Genomic DNA, 16,381 nt, shown 5'->3' on the forward strand with positions numbered 1-16,381 from the left:
AGGTAGCCGATAAGCTTCAAGTGAAAATAAGGTGGCATTTGAGAAAAAAATTAGGAGGGGGTGGGGGAGATTCCGGTTCAGAACCTAAGCATCGATATAAAGTTTATACCAATATATTAAATTATATACAGTGCCCGATCTAAAAGCATTGCCCCCCCCCCCCGCAAAATATTACCAAAGGCCCCCTCTACCTACACCCACACACACACACCCAACTCAATTTTTTTTAAATGGGAAGGGGGTTGGTTATGTGATATATATAGTACACTGTTTTCTCACACCTGAAAAATGATAGGTACCGTGCGTCCATTTCGATCTGCAGCCGAGAGATCGGGAGAAACGTGGCGGGCGGCGCTGACGGAGGTGCCGACATTTGCGGCCTGTAATGCCCGCATATTTTTATGGACATATGCAGACATTTATATAAATATTGCAAAACTAGCACTAACCTGTGTTATAAGAGTTATTCAAAGTGATGTCCACCTACATTCACACATTCCTGGCATCGTTTGATGAAATTTTGATTCACACGCAAAAGTTCTTCTTCCGTAATTCTTCCTAGTTCTGCCCTTATATTGTCTTTTAGTTCGTCGATGCTATGAGGGTTATTTCGGTAGACTATTTTTCAAGGTTCCCCACAAATAATAGTCACATACGGTAAGATCTGGCGAACGTGAAGGCCATAAACCTCTTGAAATTATTCTGTCATCAAACACCTCCCTTATAGCGTCCAAAGAATCAGCGGCGGTATGGGCTGTGGCCGAATCTTGTTGAAAATACCCATATTGTCTCTCATTATCTGATAACAACTGAAAAAACGGCGCGAGTATTTGTGTGCGGTACCTCTCTGAATTTATTGTGTCTTCAAAAAATATAGGCCCTATTATTCTTTTGGCACTTACAGCACACCACACACCAATTTTTGCATCGTGTAAAGGAACTCCGTGTATTATTCGGGGATTTTCAGTGCTCCAGTATCTATTGTTCTGTGAACAAACATGACCACGCAAGTGAAACCATGCCTCATCCGAAAAAATATTAACTGTGGATCAACAATACCATCTACCATATTCTGCAAAACCCAATTACAGAAATTTACTCTACTTACGTTGTCAGGGGGCCGTAATTCTTGCACTATAGAAACTCTGTACGGTTTTAATTTTAGTAGCTTAGTGGCTGTATGTGCTGATGATTTTGACACGCCCATCTCCTGTGAAACACGGCGTAGAGGTTTGTTTGGAGAACGTTCTAACGCTGCACCAATTTCATCGAGTTTTGCTTCGGTTAGAATCCGTCGTTTTTGCTTAGGTGTTTTAAAATTTAACGATCCAGTTTCTCGTAATTTAAGGACGACGTCTAACCGTATCTCTAGGTGGAGGTGAACCGCCTGGGAATTTCTGTACAAATTGCCTACACACGTCTCGACACGAGTCTGTTTTCACGTAAGTGTCATACATAAAAATTATTTGTTCTAACGTGAACCTTGCGGCTGGCATTCCAATCGTCTGACTGACACAACACACATACACACTGCAATAACACAATTAAGTAACGGCAAGTAACCAAGAATAACACTCTTACGCACAGTACGAAATTAACACGCTCTTGGTTTACATCTGCCTGCCACTATATTCACAGCTCTGTAGTCGCGAAGGAACAAAAAACTTGAGCTAGGAGATTTCGGATTGCAAGGAAGCTCACGAACACCATTAGCTTTTAACGGTTCGTCTGCAGCGTAATCTTGATACAGTGTTGCACATTCGAAACCTCCAAACGATCCCCATCGACACAAAACTCTTTCAAGGATATAAACTTAAGCAGGACGTTACTGGTCAAAACTATGATTAAAATGTTTTACAGAGTATTATCTGTGGCTCTTAATATAATTTCGAAAGCGTATTTATTTGTGTATATAAGGGTGGAACTTGGAAGAATTACAGAAGAACTTTTGCGTGTTATAACACAGGTTAGTGCTCGTTTTGCAAGATGTCCACAAAAATAAGCGGGCATTACAGGCCTCAAATGTCGGCATCTCCGTCAGCGCCGCCCGCCACGTTTCTCCCGATCTCTCGGCTGCAGATCGAAATGGACGCACTGTACATTTGTTACAATCACGCAGTCGTAACTTCTTCCTGATTAAAAGATAGGTTGAAGAAACCTTCACCACTGCATTTCTCGTGAAATTCTAGCCTGATTTGATTCTAGTCTGATTCTAATTTGATCCCTCCACTTGACTTTCAATTGGCAACATCGAAAATGTTTACATTCGTTTCTTCGAAGAACAATTGTTTATATTCGAGCTCTGTCACGCGACCTCTGAAAATAGGGTTATGATGTAAGAAGTTATTTAAAACGGTAGAAACTCTTTCTTTCATGAAATAAGTAAGTAAAAAGATTTGACATGTTATATTTTGCTATTATCACAATATTAAGGAATTTCCATAGTCAATGATTTTGTCACTTCTGTCCCTTCAGCCAAGGTGCGAAATTCTGGGGGGACGGGGGGATTTCCCCCACCAACAATCTTAGCCTCAAAAATTCCCCCACCAAATATTTCCGGGCGGGAGATTTTGTTAAACAAAAGATAAGCAATTATTTTTAATTTCAAATATACTTTACTAAGAATAATATCGAAAACATACACAAATTAGTGTAGTTGTGAGTATTGAATGCTTTATCTCTCAAGAGATCATTAACAAATCTACATCTATACGCACAATTAAAGTAAAACAAGAATGCAAGAAAATTATAACTATGAAATCTAATTGATTTATCATGAAGCACAAACTGAACAAAAACTCACACATAATAAAACCACTTGAACTATTTTATAATTTATTAACATCTTAAACCGTTAGTAAAGGAATTTATTAGCTGCTTTGCAATATCTGATATGTATAAAAGTAACAAATTAATTTCCTTTATGTATAATTAATAATAATAGTAATAATAATAATATAGTTTTAATTGAGTAGTTTATTTTTACTTTTAATAACATTACAAATATGTATCGTATAATTTACACATATGCTTGTGGGGGGAGGGGTTGTAGATGAAGAACTTTCTCCCCCCCCCCCGCAATTTTCAATGATTTCGCACCCTGCCTTCAGCATCTCATTTTTGTGTGCCCCCCCCCCCCCCTTGGACTTGTTGCTCTTAGGCTATCGTCTAGAATAAGTGGCAAATCTCCCCTGTTTATACTAAGAGAAGTAAACCTAACAACGGATGTTGCTAGAGTCTTGTGCGATAAGTGAGACCCGGAATGAATGTTTCCGTGAAGTACTCAACGATGAAAGTTCATGGTGAAGAGGAATAAATAGCTTCGGAAGGTAAACAAACTATACACCACGGCCTCCCTTTCGTGCTGGGAGTAAAAATCCAAAGTAAATAAGAGGTCATTGTTTTGAATTTAACTATATCGTTAAGTGAATGTCCCAGTGCAGTGCCATGGCAGCTTGGTAGTTTCATCTGTTGACTTTCACTAGGTGAAATCGCAAATAAAGACTAAAAACAAACAGCTCTGCAAAATACATATTGTCGTCTCCCTAAATGGCACACTCGTCGGACGCGGAAAAATGAAAATGTCTAAAGAAAATACAACAGCATGCGTCAGTCAAATCATTTCATTAGTAACGGTCTCTTCAACAAAAACCCTGGAATCTGCGTTGGTTGATTACTATGCACGGCGCATAATTTCCACTGTTCGACCACCGTGTTTGATTTCAAGAAAGAGAAAACATGCGAGTCATTTCACAACTTCAAACTTGACCTTGACCTCCAAGCAGCACGTAACGCTTTTTTTTTCATCATCCTTTCACTCGTACTACGAAAGCCGTGTCCACAAGCAGGTTTCCTAGAGGAAAGGGAACATAGAAAATTTAGAGTTCGATGAACCACAATTTGGATAGTTGAGACAAAAAGGAGTGTCCTTTCACCTGGAAGTTTTTTTGGGCGCTTCTAGACACCCATTGTTTGAGGTCAAGCTCGAATCTGATATTTATTTTTCTTTATTTACGTCGCTTTAGGCTAATCGCGGCGAAGAGCACAGCATGATGATTAGACGAAGGCACATTCACAGAGGAATACTCAGGCAGAGGCTCCAATCCGGAAATTTGGTGGCGGGAGTCGACCACTCAACCACCCAAGTAGGTATCGAATCCTGGTTTGAGGGTATGATTTGATTTTATTTGTTTTACTTTGCTTTTCTGCCACTTTGCGAGATGAGAATCAAAGGTGATAACATGAAGTTGATGATAGGACAAACATACATTAACAGGACACAACACAAGCGTCACACATGATTTTACTGACTGTCGATTAAGGCGCCAGATCCTCGTTAGTATGTAACAATACAGTCTAGGGTGTACTGCGTGGAGAGAATATGACATTTGAGCGCCTTCACCCCAGTTGTGGTGAAATTAACATGTTTCATTTGATCCACACTGAAACTCGTGATGGTAAGGTGTCATGACTAGCATACGAAATTGGTCCTGGTTCAAGTTCGATTCTGGGAATACAAGGGATTGCATAGCCTTTGAGATCTATCACAGTTGTGTGCAGATCACTCGCTCATTCAATATCTAAATGTCTCCCCGATGGCGTAGCGGTAACCTCGTCACCTCGCAATCAAGGGCTTCCGGGTTTGATACCCAGTGTAGACACATAGTGATTCGGATCCCAATAAAATTGTAGATGCAGTCCAAATTAGCGTATCTGTGCATAAAGTGGACTTAGAAACTCAAACATGCCAGCAATCAACGAAAAAGAAGTTTTGTAATAGTTTTGAAGTTCACAGTTGTAAGTGGGTTTTGAACGATTTAAATCTGAGTTATCAACGCAAATGTTCCTTGTAGTGGGAGAAAGGAAACAAATCACTGGAAATCAAAATATCCATAACCGAAAGAAACAATAACAGCCCTGTATAACGGTCTCGACAAGTGCAATCACATGCTTCTACTTCTTGGACTGTTTGCCAAATATATATTTTTATAATAAACTTGGCCTATATGAAACGTATACGCGTGTTCAAAAATTCTGTTTTCTAATTTTTTACAAGTTTGTAGCTCGAAAAAAGGATTATAATTTCATAATGAAAACTAGTTTGTGGGATTAATATCAATGGCAGTTCACTTACCTTGATCGTTGTTTTCCTTTCATATTTTTTTAGTATATATTTGTCCTATCTTAGGGTAATTCCATTGTGACGAGTGTGACTTTCGGAAAAAATTACATTCATTTTTTTAATTATTTTCTTCGCATCTTCAAATATGTAACTATCAACTAATGTAATTTTATTTTCCTTGATGAAAATTGTTTAATTTCAGAATATTCCTCCGTCCTCTCAATTTTCAGCTACAGAAAATACATTTTTTGTAATTGTGACGGGTGTCACACTTCTCAGATTATACTTCAGGACCTTTCCTCAGTCTTTCAGGAAAAACTGTGAAATATGTGGGTTTACTGACAAAAATTATTTTATATTCACAAAGCAAACTTTATTCGATATTTAGATGTTTTTAGTTTCTAAAAATATTACTGCATACTTTTCTTATAAACATTTATGTGCCCCTGACGGGTGTGACAAATTTTGTGACGGGTGTGACACCATTCACATTATTTACTTTGTACAATTATGGAACAATGCAAAGGCTATGAAAATTATCACAAATAGATTCTTCAAACTAAGGTTTGTTTCAGAAATGAAGTGTGATACTTCAGAGCTTAAGAAGAAGAAACAATCAATGATGCAATTAGAACTAACATAGAATTAATTTTGTTTTCACGTGGTAATTACGATAAAAAGTAGTAATAGGTTTGAAACAATATGTTATTTAAAATTCCAAATCCTGCATAGTTTTTCCTTTAATTTCATACTTAATAAGTGATACTTTGAATAAAAATAAAATTAACCTTGCTTGTCCACTTTCACATGGAATGGCCCATTAACGGCTATTAATCATTCACTAAAATTAGTAGTCAAAGCTGCCAAAATTCATGTTGAGCAATTTAACCATCATTCACTTTCACTCCTTATTCTGACTTCCTTTACAACTGGAGGCAGCTTCTTGATGTAAGAAGTTCATGGTGTTAGCGCCTCTGTGACAGCTGAAATTTACAACCCCTCAATAGATTACATTATTTACGCAGCTCGTAGGAGCTTGTCGCACAACGGCAACGTCCTCCAATGTCCTGAGTCGTGTTATTCAACTAGTACATGTTAAATGGACTAATTGAGGATGTGGAGGGGGTGACTTCGTAAGAGAACAGAAACCGATTCTTTCCTGCTTTCAGAGTCGATGCTCTTGCTGTTAGCCGAGGCGCAACGATATTTTAGTTGCACGTGCTCCGAATGATCAGTGGAAAGGCACAATGGCAGAAAATTACAGTGTTGATTTCAGAGGCGTATGGTTAGTTCAAGATGTGAGCTTTTTCACCATACTGTAGTGAGAATGTGTTGCAGGAAGAGGGGATTCTTCGAATAATAATAATTGTTGAGTAATAAAGAGTTCATAAAGAAAACAATGCCAAATTAACAGAAAAGGATAATCGGGACTGGACCTACAGTTTAATGTGAGATCCGAACCACTATGTGCCTCCACCGGGTATCGAATCCGTGACCCTTTGATTACAAGGCGACGATATTGCTACTGCAGAATAAAATATAAGGTTTAATGCAACGAGTAAATAAGGAGGAACTACAAATAGTAGGTTTATTTATATGCAGTGACGGCGATTAAGGGGTCAATTTCCCCCCCCCCACCCTTTTGTCACTTTTGATCCTGCACTATGCTAAACCTTATGTATCAGGGGAAACTAAACTGTCCTGCTCACCCTGCCCTCAGTTTTGGAACCCATTCGCCGTCACTGTTTATATGAAGTCTGCCTGGCGAAAACAACACAGAATACGAAAATTTTCTTGGTAATATTTAATAAGTTTTCATTAGCTGTGTTGTTACAGTTCTTGTTTCTCAAGCTAATTTGGCGTTTTAAATTATGGGTAGTTTTATTTCTTTGTGCGTTGAAAGAAAGAGGAATAGTTCTCATATTTCAAAAACACTGAACCTAAAATGTGAGTTCATAAAATTTATTATTTTTACCTTCACGTTAAAATCTCTGGCAGATGGGAAGTACACAAAAAATGTCAGAAGCTCGAAAGTTCCACAGTGCATATAATAATAACGATTCATTAATAGGGACACAAATTTATGGTAAATAAAAACTGAGGAGAGCGGTAAATAAAATGTTAGATCAGCGGTATATACCAGCGGTGGAAAAAAAATTGGCACACACTTTTTCATTATGAGAGGAAACAACATACAAAAGAGCTATAAATTGATAAACTACTTCATTTTTATATACTGTACACATCCATAAGTACTTAGCTGTCCAACCAAAAAGAAAACATCAACACAAAATCACTTCATTTCAAAATTGCATATATCTCAAATGATTTATTCATTGTATGTATTTAAAGGATATCCTTGATGTCAAACAAATAAAATAATCACTACTGCATATACACATACACATGTTGAAAATCACATGATGATAACAAAATTCATTCATGACCAAATGACACCATTGTTTCCCTTGATGTGCGGAACAGACTAATCTTATCGCTGCTACAGCTAGCAAGTTCAATGAAACTGGAAGTTGAATAGACATTCGGGTGAAGAAAGGAATGCAGCTTGACAGGCAGCGAAGTTTTCGAACTGAGATTATGTACATGGGAAATCCCAATTTTCAGCGTCTTCCTGATGTGATCGAAGATAAAACGTTCTTCAGCTGCAAGTGTAGGAAACTGTAGGCAAACGTTTCGTTACAAATAGTGTTGCCCACGAGACGAGACTTTGGCCTGTCTCGTCTCGTGGAAATGCTGTGAAATGCTGTCTCGTCTCGAAAATATTCGTTTGTCTCGGGACACATGATCAATCTCGTCTCGTCTCGAATTTTTAAAAGCTTGTCCCGTCTCGTCCCGTGGGCAACACTAGTTACAAATCGACAGTTTGCGCGCACAACCTCGATTGCCGGGTTTTGCGTGTTTTATACTTAATTTGATGATATTTCACGGTTATTTCGCGAAAAAGCGTTCATTTCGTGGACAAGCACACATTTCGCATTACTTCGCGAATAAAACTCGTGCATATTTCATCATTGGGGGTGTAGTTACGTGCAGAATGTTCAAAATTGCATCTTTTTTTTCACATTTCGCGATTTCGCGCATCGCGAAAATTCAATGTCCCTATTCATTAAGTACATTTTTCTACTGTCTGGATTGATTGATTGATGTGGTTTTTTACTTCGCTTTTCTGCCAATTTTGGCCCATCGCGAAGATAAGGATGAGTTTGATGAAGGGACACTCAGAAAGAACACCCATGCCGGGATTAGAACACAGGATCCCTGGCATCGTAGCGCGTTGTGATAACCACTCCGCCACGGAGGCCGGCTATACTGTCTGGAGCTGTCTCTTGATCCACCCTGTACACCATTTAGCGTCACCACTGGCGGGTAGAAAACTACGTAAAACAACAAAAAAATACAAATTATGCATCCCCTCCCCACACTAAATATATTTCATGTATCTAATGGCGCGCGTGCATACATGCACTGCATCATCTCTGGGAGCTACTGCAATAAACTGCCAGCCATCCTTAAAATAATTGAAGTGAAGTCTGACTGCTCAGCTCAATTCTATTCTATACGCCGATTTGCTACTGAGGTTCGTTTGCGCAGAGCACCATTTTCTACGTGCATTACACAGATTACCTATTACAAGTTTTATGAACGTAGAATGGAAACTACCGTGCCTTCGCAAAAAAGCACATCAACATAAAAATATAATTTTGCATTCACTCAAGAAGGATTAGTCATTTAGTAATATTGACTGGGACAGTGGAATTTTGGGTTTCAGGCACTGGCAACACTATAATTCCGTGCAAGATAAAACTTGTCTGCAAGAAATCGCGGAAGAAAAAGTATAATTATTGTGTGCTGTTAATAACATTAGTTTTTCTATTGTGTTAGTCTCAAAGTCGTAGTAAAAATTACTTAAAACTATGTAGTGATAGCAAAACCGTAAATAATGACGAAGTACCAAGAAAAACTGTTTGCAACATTCTCTCGAAAGAAGACGAAATGAAATGTAGGTCAGTTCCTTAACCAAGGAAAGTTGCTCCGAAAAGAAGATTTCAGGAAATGTAAGCAAGACATTCTATACTATTAATATAACTCAATATAGTTAAATAATGTTTTTTTTTTATGTAAAACCTATAGGAACAGTTAAATAAATGATCATGGAATGGAATTGTTAATAGCAAAAGTGCTCCGGCTTTGCAACTACGGTAGAAATAGTCCTGCGATTTTGACAATATCAGTTCACGAAAGCTCCCCTTCAGTTTTATACACACTGGTTGTTGAATGATATTTCATGGTTCACATTTTCCACCCCTCCATTCCCATTTAAAGTTGGCGCCAAGCCCGACGTAATCAATTTTAAAATAAAAAATAAAAAATCACATCGAAGCTCAGTCAGCGATAAGCAATATCATAGCTTGGCTAAACTGTGTGTGCTATGGTGTGTGCTGTGTATTTACACCGTAAACAGTCATCGTGACTTGGAAAATAATGGAAGCTAACATAATATACATGGAATTTGTGCACCAAGAAATAATGCAACGCATTTGTGTATGAGCTCATGTCGATTTACACATACGTGTTAAATGCAAGCGTTTCTGCGCGGAAATTAGCGAGCTAAAGTCAAGGGCATTGTTGATGAATTTTTCCCTTGCACTTGACTCTGTCTAACTTGGTTCCTTTCCATTTCATGTTCAACTTCCTCTGCTCATTATCGCTTAGGATAAAGGATCTACGAATACTTAGACACAACATCGTGGTATTTCAAAATGCAATCGTTGTAAAGTCATTTGTTCTTAGAATAATATTAATGCTTTGAAGTTTTTCCAATTTCCTGAACAGATGCCAAGGACTTCCGCTGCTACTCGTGAGCTGAATCATTTAGTCCGGAATCTGAACCTTGAGTCATCGAAGCAAACCGGTTAGTTGAAACTGCGCAGTTCAGACTTAAGGCATGTTTTCTTTTGCGAACATTTTCTTTCGATACTGGTAATTTCTGTTAAGGTGAAGGTGCATAAAATTTCTACAAAATTTAGTTTGTTTTATTTGTTTATTGTTGTTTAAAGTTGATTTTTTAGCAGCTAAGCTGACATCTAGTCAAGTGGTGTGTTTACAAATTAGAGTCCGTGACACTTCACGGGAGAAAGCTTTTTAAGGTAACAGTAGTATAAGCCGGAGACACATAAAACTCTGTTGTTTTCAAATAAAAATCATTGCTACTTACCTCATATGCATAGCGGAACATTTTTCAAGCTGGCCATAACTTTTTTTCCAAGGAAAACACGTTACTTTTAACATTATAATCATTTATTGGTCGTTGCTAATTCGGCGGGCAAATCTTGACTCACGTTGTCTATCGTCAGCTGATATGCAGTATCGTCAGCTGATGTGCAGTGTTTCCAAACTTTTGAACCGATAAATGCCGCACAAACTATTCACAAAAGGTTTTTAAGCGAAAATTGAGGCTAGACTCTACTTTACGTCCTTATCTGCATGGTGATTGCTTCTTTGCGTTCGCGGTGCGCGATCGTGGTGCGGCACCCGGCATGTCTTCGGGTAAGTACCTTTTTCTTTTTACACTTTCTGTTCACGATAGCCCCACTATCCATTCACGGGGTCGAGGTATGCCTACGAGGTTAGGTTAGGCCTGTTAGGTTAGGTTCCATTAGCACTCATTTCACCCCTAAATATGTGCTTCAGCATCTAAAAAATACGTCAGTACGTTCAATTGTGCATATCCGGACAACATCTGTTTTTCTCGATATGAAATTTTTGCTCGCTTTGGGATTTACGTTGTTGAATTCCTTATAAAATAAGCTTTCCAACGATATATGACATGTATTCCTTAGGAAAAGGATGTAAACTAGAGTCTTGCCTTTTATTGAAAAAAAAAAACCCGCTCACACATCATCTTGTCAAACTTCCGCGTGGTTGCTACACTGTGAGGGGGTTACATAACCAAACGCATGGAACATTTGATTCACGTAGTCGGCGGTAATGGCGGCGCGAGCTATCGCACAACGGAGATGCATGATTGACGAAAAATACCTTATTTACAGGCAAAATACGTAGCACGATTATAAAAAAAATATCTCCGGCTTCAGAGAGTCCTCAAGAACACAATTACGTAAGTACTTTCTCGTCTTTTCTCCTGTAAATTTTAAGAAATCCGTCTCCGACTTATACTACTGTTACCATTTTTCATTGTATTTATGCTAATGGAACCTAACATAATCTCGTAGTCATTCCTCGTCTGACGTCAGAACACAAGGTAGCAAAACTGTTGTGCGGAGAGTTAGGCAATGCTCATGCGCATTCATATATGTACGAGTATGTCTGTCCAGTCTGCACACTCCACAACTGCACGTCTGGATACCATTGATCGGTTAGTTCAGTGATTCCCAAAGTGTGCGCCCCGGCGGGCTTACAGGGGCGCCGCGAAATGTTCCAATATTTTCAATTAAATTATATAATTGTTCCAAGTATGTGCTTATTTAGTACTTTTTACACATAAAATGTTTCTGAATTTGAAATGTGTGTTTATTTTTTAACTTGAGGCAAGAAAACCAATCATACTAATTGAGCGTTTCAAGTGTTAGATAGGTCTACATTCTGACTTGGGCACCATGGAAATATCTTTAAACGCTAAGGGCGCCGTGAGACGAAAAAGTTTGGGAACCCCTGGGCTAGTTCATTGAACTCTGCAGCCTAACTATTGCCTATTTGGGGGGGGGGCAGAAAAAGGGTTTATAAGCTCTTGCCTTGACTCGTCTCACCCAACAGGTCGTTAGGTGCCGGGGCTTGGCCCGAGTTGATAGCTTCCTGGAGATGAGGCCTGATCGAAAAAGGTTTTATAAAACACTCCACAACTGCAGTTGTACGTGCCTCAGAACTTTATAAAATGAAAAATATTTAAGCCAAGTGATGATAACCATATTTATTTTCCCGGTTGGAGGACATTTTGGGGGCGGGACTTAAATACGCCACTGCGGTCGTGTATTTTTAAAATTATTTTGTACATTTGTGCCACCAGAGAGAATACAGCCATTGGTAACATGTGTTGTGGCAGTGGCGTGGCGTGGCGTGACTTTTTAAAAAGTGTTACCGGCTATCAGTACGACAATTATGCCTACTAGACGTTATTACAACCCATCTTTGGTAAAGAAAACATGTCTTCGAGCTAGATATTTGTTCATTTCGTTCTTGTTTTGCAATCAGCACAGTGATTTAGCCACAAACACTCCTGGAAAGAACTACCACTCATGAGACAGTTACCATGAAAATCCAATGAATAGTGGTAGACCCTTGTCAATTCTTCATCTGTCTCTCTTTCTTTGCAATGAGCTGCGAAAGGGAAGAAGAACCACACCTTTCTTGGGTCAGTTTTGCGTTTGTGTGGTGAGTACTGAGCAGACGACAGAACTCCGCTCCTTCGTGGAAGGGAAACCCAGCTGTACGTACTACTGTTGCCAACTTAGTATTTTGGAGCAAGGTTTGTCCAACTCACGAATCGCACCAAGGAACTATCTTTTCGTCTAATACCTAACTGGTCTCAGTTGTAGTTAAATCCAGCCTTGGTTTTGCAGTCTACCTCTAGTTGGTTCACAGAAATTGTATTCCTATTTAGGCGGGATTTAGCCAATCCGATGTGACAACACTGGCTGCTCCGGCGGGTCTGAACGGCAACAGGGCCCCTTAAGAGGCATATGAATAACCGCGTAGCACACTATACACCAAAGTCCTTCCCCGCTCTTTCCTTGCATTGGCGCCGTCTTCTCCCTTGTTGCCTCTTCAGGGTAGCAGAACGGCCTCCCTCTTCGCTTCTGTCGGCTGCAGAAAAAATGTCCCAGGCAATATCTACTCGACGGCAACGGTGTTCATTAACGTATTTAACAATGTTGTCATTTTATTGAAACAGCTTTTTAATTCCTTACATTTTGCTGTTACCTGCGGTAACACCGGCTACATACACGCCACGCCTCTGTGTTGTGGGAATATTCATGCATATCAAGCATGGCCAAACATTTTATATTATTGGAAATTGGTAAAAAAGGAAACGTTACCGTAAAGGGTGGTGTGAAGAAATTTTGCAGCTGCAATATTTTCCATTTATTTCAGGTACTCTGTTGTTTTAAATGAAGAACTCAAACCATCTGAATACACCAGTGGGGTCATATAGTTTATATAGTACACTAAATTATTTTTTTCCTAAAATGTAATTAAACTCTGCTACTTTTACAGCTGCCTAAATTTATATTTTTTCGACTATTAATATTATCGACGTATTACAGACGTCATGAGGGAATGTATCCCCCTAGGAATTCATATAGGAAGTCAACAGCATTTACTTAAGTCTTGACACTAGATAAAGTGGCGTGTTCAGTATCACATACTGCCTGTCTGTCCTATAATAACCAGCAGGTATTCAAAGATTGGATTCTCCCATTGCTCCCCCCTCCAAATGAAGAATATATATTACCTTCCCAGGGTGCAAAATCGCTGCAGATTGGTGGGGGCAAGGAGCAGACACACGCACACACAATATATATATATATATGTGTGTGGGGGGGGGGTCATTAAATATTTGTCAATTATTAAATAATCAATTTTTTTTATAAAACATACAATATATTATATCGACTGTCCATTTAAAATTCGATTGCAAATTTAAGATTATAATATAGGCTACTACCAATGCAATGAACAATGCTTTGCGTGACTAAAGAGCAAAAATTAAGACATATTAAAAAGATAATTGTTTCCTGTATAAAATTCACATCTAAATTATATTACGTGTTTTATTAATATATTTATATAGAGTACTTTGTGGTAGCTGACGGAAGGCGATGAGAAATGGAGAAGAAATAACAAGTCGGACTAATTTGTGTGTTTTGGGGATTGATGGGTTCAGTGTTCTTTTCTTACAGATCTGTATGTTTTGGATCTTATTCCAGTAAAGGGTATTCGACTCCAAAACTAATTGTTTTTTTGTTGTTACAACCAAAACCCTCTCCCACGGGAAAAGTTTGTTGGGCGGGGGGGTTTGAGGACAAGATCGTTGGCTGAGGGAATTCCCCGCTACCCCCCCCCCCCCCAGGATTTCGCACCCTGTACCTTCCACACTCCCCTGCGTGGTTACTGTCATAGCATCTGCCTGTTGTGTGGTGAGGACGAGACAAGGGAACATATGCCGACTGAACGTGTGGTCAGCACGCGTTAGGCAACAAAAATGGAGGAATAATGCAAAATCCTTTCCAGTACAATGCAATGTAAAAATATCCGCAGGTGTGCGCGAAGGATAGATTCATCAGTTTTATTTTTATTACGTGTTGTATTTCAAAAACCTACTCTTCTTATTCTAAGTTTTTCTGCCTCTTCTTTCTTTTTGTCCGTTTTCCTAAAAACGGACACTTTGTATTGTAAAATGTATGTAGGCCTATAAGGTTGCCTACAATTAGGTATGGTATGCCATGTATAGCCTATGCGCTCGTATCTGGAAAGAGAAATAACAGAATACATTCCCCTATAATACTTGGTTTCTTCTATGACGTAGTGGTAACGCCATCCCTGGTAACCAGATTTGACAGTGGCGTATGCTGAGTTCAAGACCTGGACTACCTCACTATGACACGTGGTCCTAGGCTATGGAGGAAGGGAGCCTCGTTGTCTTCCCAACGGCAGCCATGTTGCCAACTCCTTAAGAGTTCAGGTTGCCAACTCCTAATAATTCAGGTTGCCAACTCCTAATAATTCAGGTTGCCAACTCCTAACAATTCAGGTTGCCAACTCCTAACAATTCAGCTTGCCAACTCCTAACAATTCAGCTTGCCAACTCCTAACAATTCAGGCTGTCAACTCCTAAGAATTCAGGCTGTCAACTCCTAAGAATTCAGGCTGCCAACTCCTAAGAATTCAGGTTGCCAACTCCTAAGAATTCAGGTTGCCAACTCCTAACAATTCAGGTTGCCAACTCCTAACAATTCAGGTTGCCAACTCCTAACAATTCAGGTTGCCAACTCCTAACAATTCAGGTTGCCAACTCCTAACAATTCAGGTTGCCAACTCCTAACAATTCAGGTTGCCAACTCCTAATAATTCAGGTTGCCAACTCCTAATAATTCAGGCTGTCAACTCCTAATAATTCAGGCTGTCAACTCCTAATAATTCAGGTTGCCAACTCCTAAGAATTCAGGTTGCCAACTTCAAAATCGCCATTATCCTCTAATTGAAATGAGTTTATTCACAATTGCTAATCGATCTTTTGTTCTGTATTTTACTCTCCAAGCTTCAGGCTTCGCAGATAGCCTAGAATATACGCTCCTGAGATTTGGTACCCGGGCACTGCATGGTTGTTCGGATCCCACTTTAAACCGTAGGCCCATTCCGATCGGCATATCCGTGCATAAAGTGCACTCAAAAGACAAATCAAGCCTGAAATACTTTCTGCTTTACCTCTTGGTCTTTTTATCATTACATAACTTGCAGACCTCTTTATGAGCGCAACAACGTCAACAATGCCAAGATATTTTGCGGGGGTGGGAGAAGGACTATGCCTTCTCCTGCTTTGATGTTCTTTTATTGATGGAGTAAAATACCACTGGTCCGGACCATTATCTTAATTTCTCTTGCTTCTCCATTCGCCACTATATTTTATTTTTCAAGGGAGGAAACATCTCCGTACTGTTCTTGAGGAAGAGTCTTTAATTCTACTCTACATACTGTGTTTAATTTTCGAAGGAGCCACCTCAATGGCTGAGCGCTTTCAGCTCATCATTCGAACCCAGGATCCTCAGCGCGCTACAACGCCAGGGGACCCGGGTTTGATTCTCGGCCATGTATATTATTTGTGAATGTTCCTTCATCAATTCCATCATTCATTCTCATCGTCGCGATTAGACAAAAGGCAGAAAAGCGAAGAAAAAACAACCAAACTCATCATTGGCACGATTAGTCAAAAGTTGCAGAAAAACTAGGTAAAGTAAGAAGAATATCTTCCCCAGTAGGAGAAAGTAAATAAAGTCGTGACGAAAGCAGCAAGGACAAGTTATTTTTATGCGGTCACGAGGGTCACGGACGCTGTATATCATGTCCTCCTAAGCTGGTAATATCAGCTGCACGATCTCACTCCCTGGCACGCAGGTGGGTAAGGTAGCATTTGCAAGGATGTGAAAATAAATTAGCCAGAGAGTTCGCAAGCAGCTATCCTCTTGAAAAAGCCATCTTTGGGGTTAAAGCGGACCAAACGAA

The 16,381-nt window shown here is 39.4% G+C and overlaps 2 protein-coding genes across 2 annotated transcripts in view; one reads left to right on the forward strand and one right to left on the reverse strand.

The window, feature by feature from the left end:
- The window catches only part of LOC145996057 (EF-hand domain-containing protein D2 homolog), a 104,479-nt gene that overhangs the window by 10,693 nt on the left and 77,405 nt on the right, over nt 1-16,381 (reverse strand). The gene's annotated exons all lie outside the window — the stretch shown is intronic.
- LOC145996058 (uncharacterized) overlaps nt 9,047-16,381 on the forward strand; it is a 502,345-nt gene continuing 495,010 nt past the window's right edge. Inside the window, exon 1 of the mRNA XM_083132275.1 lies at nt 9,047-9,198. The gene's annotated coding sequence lies outside the window, so the exon portion shown is untranslated. The remainder of the gene's footprint in view (nt 9,199-16,381) is intronic.

The sequence above is a fragment of the Lepisma saccharinum genome, chromosome 12, assembly GCF_977018435.1.
Source record: "Lepisma saccharinum chromosome 12, izLepSacc3.1, whole genome shotgun sequence".
NCBI classification, from domain to species: Eukaryota; Metazoa; Arthropoda; class Insecta; order Zygentoma; family Lepismatidae; genus Lepisma; species Lepisma saccharinum.